General features: G+C 50.1%; 1 non-coding gene across 1 annotated transcript; it reads right to left on the reverse strand.

Moving 5' to 3' along the window:
* Nucleotides 1-1,771: 1,771 nt before the first annotated feature.
* Nucleotides 1,772-1,877, reverse strand: LOC132492855 (U6 spliceosomal RNA). The gene has a single exon (XR_009532910.1). It is a non-coding gene; the product is annotated as a U6 spliceosomal RNA (small nuclear RNA).
* Between the last annotated feature and the right edge of the window lie 5,507 nt (nt 1,878-7,384).

Below are 7,384 nucleotides of genomic sequence, written 5' to 3' on the forward strand. Positions count from 1 at the left end.
TTGATTGGTTTGGAAGTCCCCACTAGGACAGGCCCTGGATTAAATGGACGCTCATACACAGGCTCTGATTCTTTGACACCAACTGGGGGTCCAACAATTCAATTTCACACTAACTCGCCGAGTTAGTACAGAACCCACAGGTTTAGGGCTCAGTCCCACAAGACTCTCTCCACTTCAGATGTCGGTCACGAGTCCCAGGGACAACCTGGGATTGAGGCTATGAATTCTGGGGTTCTCACAACCCCCTTCTCAGGTTCCATAATTTGCTAGAACAACTCACAAAACTCGGGAACATGCTTTACTATTACCGATTTATTATAAAGGATACGACTCAGAAGCAGCCAACTGGAAGAGGACTAAGTATGGCGGGGACGGGGTGGGGAGTGGGATTTCACAGAGCATCCAGCCCTCTCAGGGCACACCACCCTCCCAGCAAGTCGATCTATTCACCAACTAAGAAGTTCTCCAAACTCTGTTGTTTAGGATGTTTTTATTCAAGTTTCATTATATAGGCATGATAGATTTAATCCTTGGCCATTGGTGATTGAATTCAATCTCCAGCCTCTCTCCCCTCCCAGGAGGTTGAAGTGGGGGTGAGGACAGCCAGCCCCATCCTGAACCTATCTAGGGTCTCGCCATGGGTCATCTCATTAGCATACCAAAGACAATAAATTTCAAGGGATTTAGGACCTCTGGGCCAGGAAGCAGGGACTAAGACCAAATATTAACTTTTTTATTATACCATACTGACCACTTCTCCGGCCATGTGCCAACTTCAGGATCGGCTGCTCTTGGGTCAAACACCCACTTTGGTCCAGGCAGCCCTGGCCAAGGTGGAAGGATGGCTCAGAGTAGTGTGTGGTGGCCCATGTGTAAGCTGCTCAGGCTGGGAATGGACATGGCAGTTGACAGAAGCGTCTGGGCAACTGGGGGTTACTCAGCCTGCCTACACAAGACCAGGATATTTGAAACACTGGGCTCTGAGGACAGGTGGGATCAGGTCTGCGGGTGAGCGTCCATCCCTACACCAAAAAGGCACTTTCCACTCCAAGATCAGAACACCCCAGTTTGGGAACACCCTGGCGGTCCAGTGGTTAGGACTCCGTGCTTTCACTCCTGAGGGCCCAGCTTTGATGCCTGGTCGGGGAACTAAGATCCCACAAGCTGCGCGGCATGGCCAAAAAGACAAAAAATGGAAAACAGAAGAAGAACCCCCCAGTTTAAATCCCTCTACATTCCAGAATGTCAAGAGTCCAAGATCTTAAAAGTGCTCCAGATTTTAAGATTCCAACGGTTCTAAAATTTCCAAGATTTGAAGACTTCTAAAGACTCTGAAAGCTTGAAAGTTCCCAAGATTCTCGAAGTTCCAAAGACCTCTGCTCCCCGAGTTCTAAAAGCCACCTTCCCACCCCAAACCCACTTTGGGTCAACGCAGAATCGAACTTGAGGAACTTGGACAGAGCACGACCACCAACTTCATCTCTTGATTTTTCTCCGGCAGGGGCTGTGGTCACCCCTCTTTGGGCATGGCTATCCCTGAGGGTCAGGGGAGGGGACGGTGTTTTCTGGGTTCTGAGTGTTCTCCTTGACAAGGAGCCGAAGAAGTCCCTGAGCAGACTAAGCTGGACCTTCGTCCTTCTCCACCCCCTCAGGACCCCCAGTCCTTCTCTAGGAAAGGTCAGTGTTGTCTGGGGTCCCGGGCCAAAAGTCCCATCTGCTCACTTATTCTTTTTTTTTTTTTTAACATCTTTATTGGAGTATAATTGCTTTAAAAAATATGGAACGCTTCATGATTTGCGCGTCATCCTTGCGCAGGCGCCATGCTAATCGTCTCTGTATCGTTCCAATTTTAGTGTATGTGCTGCCGAAGCGAGCACTGCTCACCTATTCTGAAGCGCTGGGCCCTCAGAAAGCTCACAGTCTCGTGGGGGACAGATGACCAAGCAGTACGGAGCCCTGGAAGGACCTTTAGCAGGGCCGCGGCATGGCCAGGCTTCATCCCCGTTGGGGGCCCTGAGCTCCTACCCTGCCTCTTACAGGCTCCCCGCTGCCAGCCGCGCCCGGGTCACGCCACACGGATGCCCGCCTCGGCTTCCTGTGGGCCGGGACCTGCTGCTCCGCCTGCCCGCTCCGGGCCTGGCCCTCCTCACGCTCCGCCGGGTCGCCTACAGCTCAGCTTCAGCTCTGCTTCTGCTGCTCACTGAGCTGGACCCTCCTGGTTGACCCTGATCCTCATGAGATGACCACACCTTCTCTCAGGGAGAGAGGAAAGTCTGCTCAGGCCAGCCCTCACCCCAGTCAGGATCCCTCCCCAGTGGGCTATGCCATGGCAGCAGCAGGTGGAAGGGAAGAGACTTGGGACTGGAACACAAATCCAGAGCCCGAATTTGGCTGTATACCCCCCTGTCTGTGAACTCTGAAAACTTCCGTTTCCTCCATATCAAGGGAGATTTTCCTTCCTACCTCTCAAAGTTACAGAGAAATTGCACCCTTTACCTGTTAGAGGACCCACCACTGCACTCCTCCCCTCCCCGAGGCCCCTCCCTGACCACACAGACTCCCCTAACCCTGAGTAGTCTCCCCCAACCCTGAGTAGTCTCCCCCAAGCAGCAGCACAGAAGGGGCAGGGCTGAGGGTCAGGGCCGAAGAGTCTGAGACTGGGTTTTAACACAAGCGCTAATTGTGGGTCCCAGAACGGCCCTGCCTGGCTCCATTCATGAAAACACTATTTTTAGCCCAGGACTGGCTGCCTGCGGTCCCAGTGGGGGTGGCCAGGCCATGTGTCACATCTGAGTGAACATGGACTCACTCTGACCAGGAAACAGGCCTACGGGGACCAGCTGCTGCATCTCAGGGTTGCCACCGCATCTGGGAGGAGGTCGATGTTCAGCAAGACTGGACGTTTAAACCTTCTAACCCCCAAGAGTGTGGGTGTGGGGCTTCCCTGGTGGCGCAGTGGTTTAGAGTCCGCCTGCCGATGCAGGGGACACGGGTTCGTGCCCCGGTCCGGGAAGATCCCACATGCCGCGGAGCGGCTGGGCCCGTGAGCCATGGCTGCTGAGCCTGCGCGTCCGGAGCCTGTGCTCCACAACAGGAGAGGCCACAACAGTGAGAGGCCCGCGTACCGCAAAAAAAAAAAAAAAGAGTGTGGGTGTGGGGCGTGGAAGCAGGAATTAACACACCTTGAAAACTTCCTAGTGCCAAGTGCTGTTCTGACTGAACGTGTATTAACCTATTTAATCCTTACTATGGAGTAGATACTATTATTATCCCCATTTTATAGATGAGGAAACTGAGGCTGGAGCCATTAATTTAACCTCCTTGAGCCCACATGGTAGTAATGAGTGGAGCAGGAGGATTTGAAGCGAGCTTGTTGAGCTCCAGCATCCATGCTCTTACTGTCCAGTCCCTTGGAATCTGGACCATGGGCAGTGTGTCAGCTACTGCCTCTAGGTCTCTCCGATTCAGGCTCCAGAGCCTAGTCCCACTCTCAGCCCACAGAGTTCTCTGGGATCACAGGGAACATCCAGTCCTACCTTCCTTTGGAGGTGAGGGAATTGAGGCCCAAAAAGGAGTCCAAGGCTATAGAGTCAGATGGCTCTAATTCCAAGGCCCAGACAATTCCTACTGAATGATTCTGTGAGACAAGTTCACCTCATAACCTGCCCGACACCTCAGCCTATCCTTGGCTCCAGAACTCAGTACCTGTGCTCTTTCGAGCAGGGAGCCTGGGCTCTGGAAGCAGATTTGAGCCCTGCTCCTGACTTGCTGTGTGACCCTGGGCAAGTCACCTCACGTCTCTGAGCCTCAGCTTCCTCCCCTGTAAAATGGGAGCGATTGGGCTACCTTCCTAGTGCTGTGGGCTGGGTATAAGTTGCCTGAGGTTTCAATAAGTGTGAGTTTCCTTACCCTGGGCCTTTCAAATCATTAATTAAGCTTTCCTGTGAACAAGATGCATGGTGTGCACTTGCCCAGGGCTACTTCTGGAAATGGAAGATGGTGGGATTTTAGATACTGTAACCAGCTGTTGGGGAGACATTTGGAGCAAATCATGCCATGCCGACATCTGCCTCGTACTCAGATTCCCAGCAGAAGAGAATGTGGCAGAAGAGACAGGGGAGACATGGCCTGTCCATCCTCTGAACCAGTTGCCCAGATACGAAAGCAGAACAAGCATTGCAGAGTTCAAGTCCACCTTAGCCACATCCCCTCTAGGTGACCTTGGGTCAGTCTCTGCCTCTCCCAAGGTCTCAGTCTCCCAGATGCAGAGAGAGGCCAGGGCTCTGTCAGGGCCCTGGTTTTCTGTGACGTGACCAGAGCAAACCCCCCTTTCAGGGCCTTGGGACCCTTGTGCTTCTCCACCACTACCACACACACGCACACACACACACAGATACCTCACACCCTACATCTCTGCTCAGGGGATTTCCACAGCCTAGCTTCTGGGCTCACTCTGGACTTGCCCATGACCCAAGTGAGCAGCTCGCCATCATGGTCTTAGTCCCTGAGTCCCATGGCCTACAAGCTCAGCTCCCCACAGGTGACTTTTTCCAGTTTTGAATCCTAGTTGCAAATCTCCTGGCCAGAGAATCTGAGTGTCCCAAGCGACATCAAGTGGGCCAGTGAGCCGGGTCATGTGTCATAGGCTAGGGGTGGAGCAGCTGCACCAAGAACAGGGTGTGGATAAGGAGGAAATCAAAGCATCTCTAATTCAGAAGCAAAACAAATACACCTGGAATGTAAATTCGTTACATGGAAAAATTTATCTACACGAACTCCTCATTTATCCAGAAAACTATCAGAGGCATCTGGAACTGGGCTTTAAATTTACAAAGAAAAAACTACCCCCATCTCCCAGCTGCCAAAATAAAAGGAAAAAGTTCATGCCCTTAACTCATCTGAGAATCTTCTCATTTGTTGTTTATCAACTCTAACAATACAAACAATTTTAACACACATGGGTTATTGGTTTTCCACTAGAGGGCATCATCATGACCATGCTGTGAAGAAGAAATGTTTTAAAACATAAACATAAAAGCAAAACAAAACTTTTAAAAACAAACACAGAGATTTAGCATCTTGGGCGACTTTCTGTGGCCCGGCCAAGCAACTGCACAATTTAGGAGTCCGTACAAGCATCATGCATACAATAGTTGAAGTTCACAGTGACAGCCCTTGGGCATCAAGAAAGAGCAAACTTATGTTCCCTCAATGGTTAACACACTGGAGCTGGATTACCCAGGTTCAAATCCTGACTTCCCCCCATCCTAGTTGTTTGATCTTGCCAATGTTTTTTAGTCTGAACCTCTGTTTCCTCATCTGCAAAATGAGAACAATACCAAAACTACCTTCTTTGGAGGATTATTGTGAAGCTTTACATTGTGGTAAATGTAAAGCTCTTGGAACAATGGTCAACACTAGCTAATATTAGTACTTTCATTGTATGGTCAGAAATTGTTAACGTGGACATATGTTCCTTGATACTAAATAAATGAAATTTTAAAAGCAAAAAAAAAAAAAACAAAACCAAATTTATGTTCCCTGACGTCCATTTAAGATGGTATAAATAGGCAACACATTGTGAAAGACTTCCATTTAATATAAAAAGGAAGAAAAAAATTTTTTTTAATTTTTCACAGAAGGAATAAACCTCGTCTGGAAAATGCAGTCTTATGGAATAATGCAGTTATAATTGATGTATGACTATACAAGGGTTTACAAGCCAATCCAACGAAAATAATAAATGGAACAATTTTGAAACCAAACTCTATAACTAGCAGCTAGAGTTTCATCATTGTAGGAATAAAGTGCTTTAACAGTGACTTCAGTTGGATGGGGGACCTCAGGGACATTGCCAAGAGCTTGAAAGCAGATGATTTTCAGGAGCGATGTCCAGTGCCGAACCACTACATAATTTTACCCTCTCGCCTCAGGAGAGACCCTCGTACGTGGTTATAAGGGGGAAAAGGAGACCGTGCAAAACTGTAGTGTGTTCAAATTTAAGACTCGGAGGGAAAATCCCTTGGGTCTTTGGGGCAGTGGGTCCCAAAAAGTAAGCACATTGAAATCAATTGGAAGCTCATAAAACTTTAGGACATCTGGGGGAGGAATCTTAAACACATTCCCTAAGTGATTCTGATGCATGTGGTCCGTGGACCACATGTTGAGAAACACTCCTCGTCCCACTTCACAGATGGGGAAGTCAAGGCCCAGAGAGGAAAAGAACCAAGACTTGAAGTCACACAGCAAGTCAGAAGCTGAGCTGGCCTCTGGCCTGTCCAGGGCTCCTTTCCACCAAATTCCGCCTGCCCACGGACTGCCTCCCAGGGCTGCTAACATTCCAAGGAAACTTGTAACAGGAAAGGAAATGTCAGCTGTGCCTGTTCCGATGTTCAAGCGGCCATCGTGACTCCAGGTTCTGCCAGACACAGCCCTCAGAGTTTGGGCAGCCAAGCTCTGTGAGACTGATTTTTCCAGATGGGATTGGGGATGGGATTACAAAAGCCAGCATTTATTTTTATTTCCCCAAGAAAATAAATCGGCAGTTTTGCTCCAAGAAAAGTGATCAGAGGAAGCAGTGTTCCCAGCCAGGAGGAGGTCCTGGACCCTGGCCAGCCCCTCGCAGCCCCCTCCAGTGCTGCCTTAACATCCTGAAGGTGTCTCGCATGGAGTCAGGTCCGTAGACAAAGCGCCTTTTGGGCTTCGGATTCAAGAACCCTCTCCTGCCAACGGTGGTGGCTAAAGGGCTCTGGAGGTGGAGGGTTACTTTCTTCCTGGGGACAAAAGGAATTTTCCCCAGCATCTCCTATTACACCACCCCCACCACCCCCCCAAAAAAATCTAAAAATGGAGGGTGGTGGAATAAGAGCTTGCTGCCAGGTACCACAGTTATGACAGTGGTTTTCAAAAGAGGACAATCTTGCTCTCTCCTGGGGGCGGGAAGGGACATTTGGCAATAGCTGGATGCGTTTTTGGTTGTCACAGCTTCGGGGAGGAGGGTAACTTGCATCTAGTGGGTAGAGGCCAGAGACGCTGCTAAACATCCTACAACACATAGGACAACCACCCCTCACCCCTTGCCCAAAATGTCAATAGTGCTGAGGTTGGGAGACCTTGAACTATGGGCAAGTGGCTCAGGATGTTAGAAGTCTGGGTGTGAGTCCAGGTTTGCCTCAAAATGCTGTGTGAGCTTGGGCAAGGCCCTGCCCTCTCTGGGCCTCAGAGTCCCATCTGTACAAGGAAGAGGTAAGGAGGCCCGTCTCTGGGGCTCTCACAGTTTTGGTCATTCAGGACTTGGGAGACCAGGAGGCCTGAGACCACGGGTCTGCCTTCAGCAGCTTAGACATGCCTATGGGAGGATTGAGGGGGTCTACCCAGCCCCCCT

This window comes from Mesoplodon densirostris, chromosome 6, assembly GCF_025265405.1.
Source record: "Mesoplodon densirostris isolate mMesDen1 chromosome 6, mMesDen1 primary haplotype, whole genome shotgun sequence".
Classification (NCBI taxonomy): Eukaryota; Metazoa; Chordata; class Mammalia; order Artiodactyla; family Ziphiidae; genus Mesoplodon; species Mesoplodon densirostris.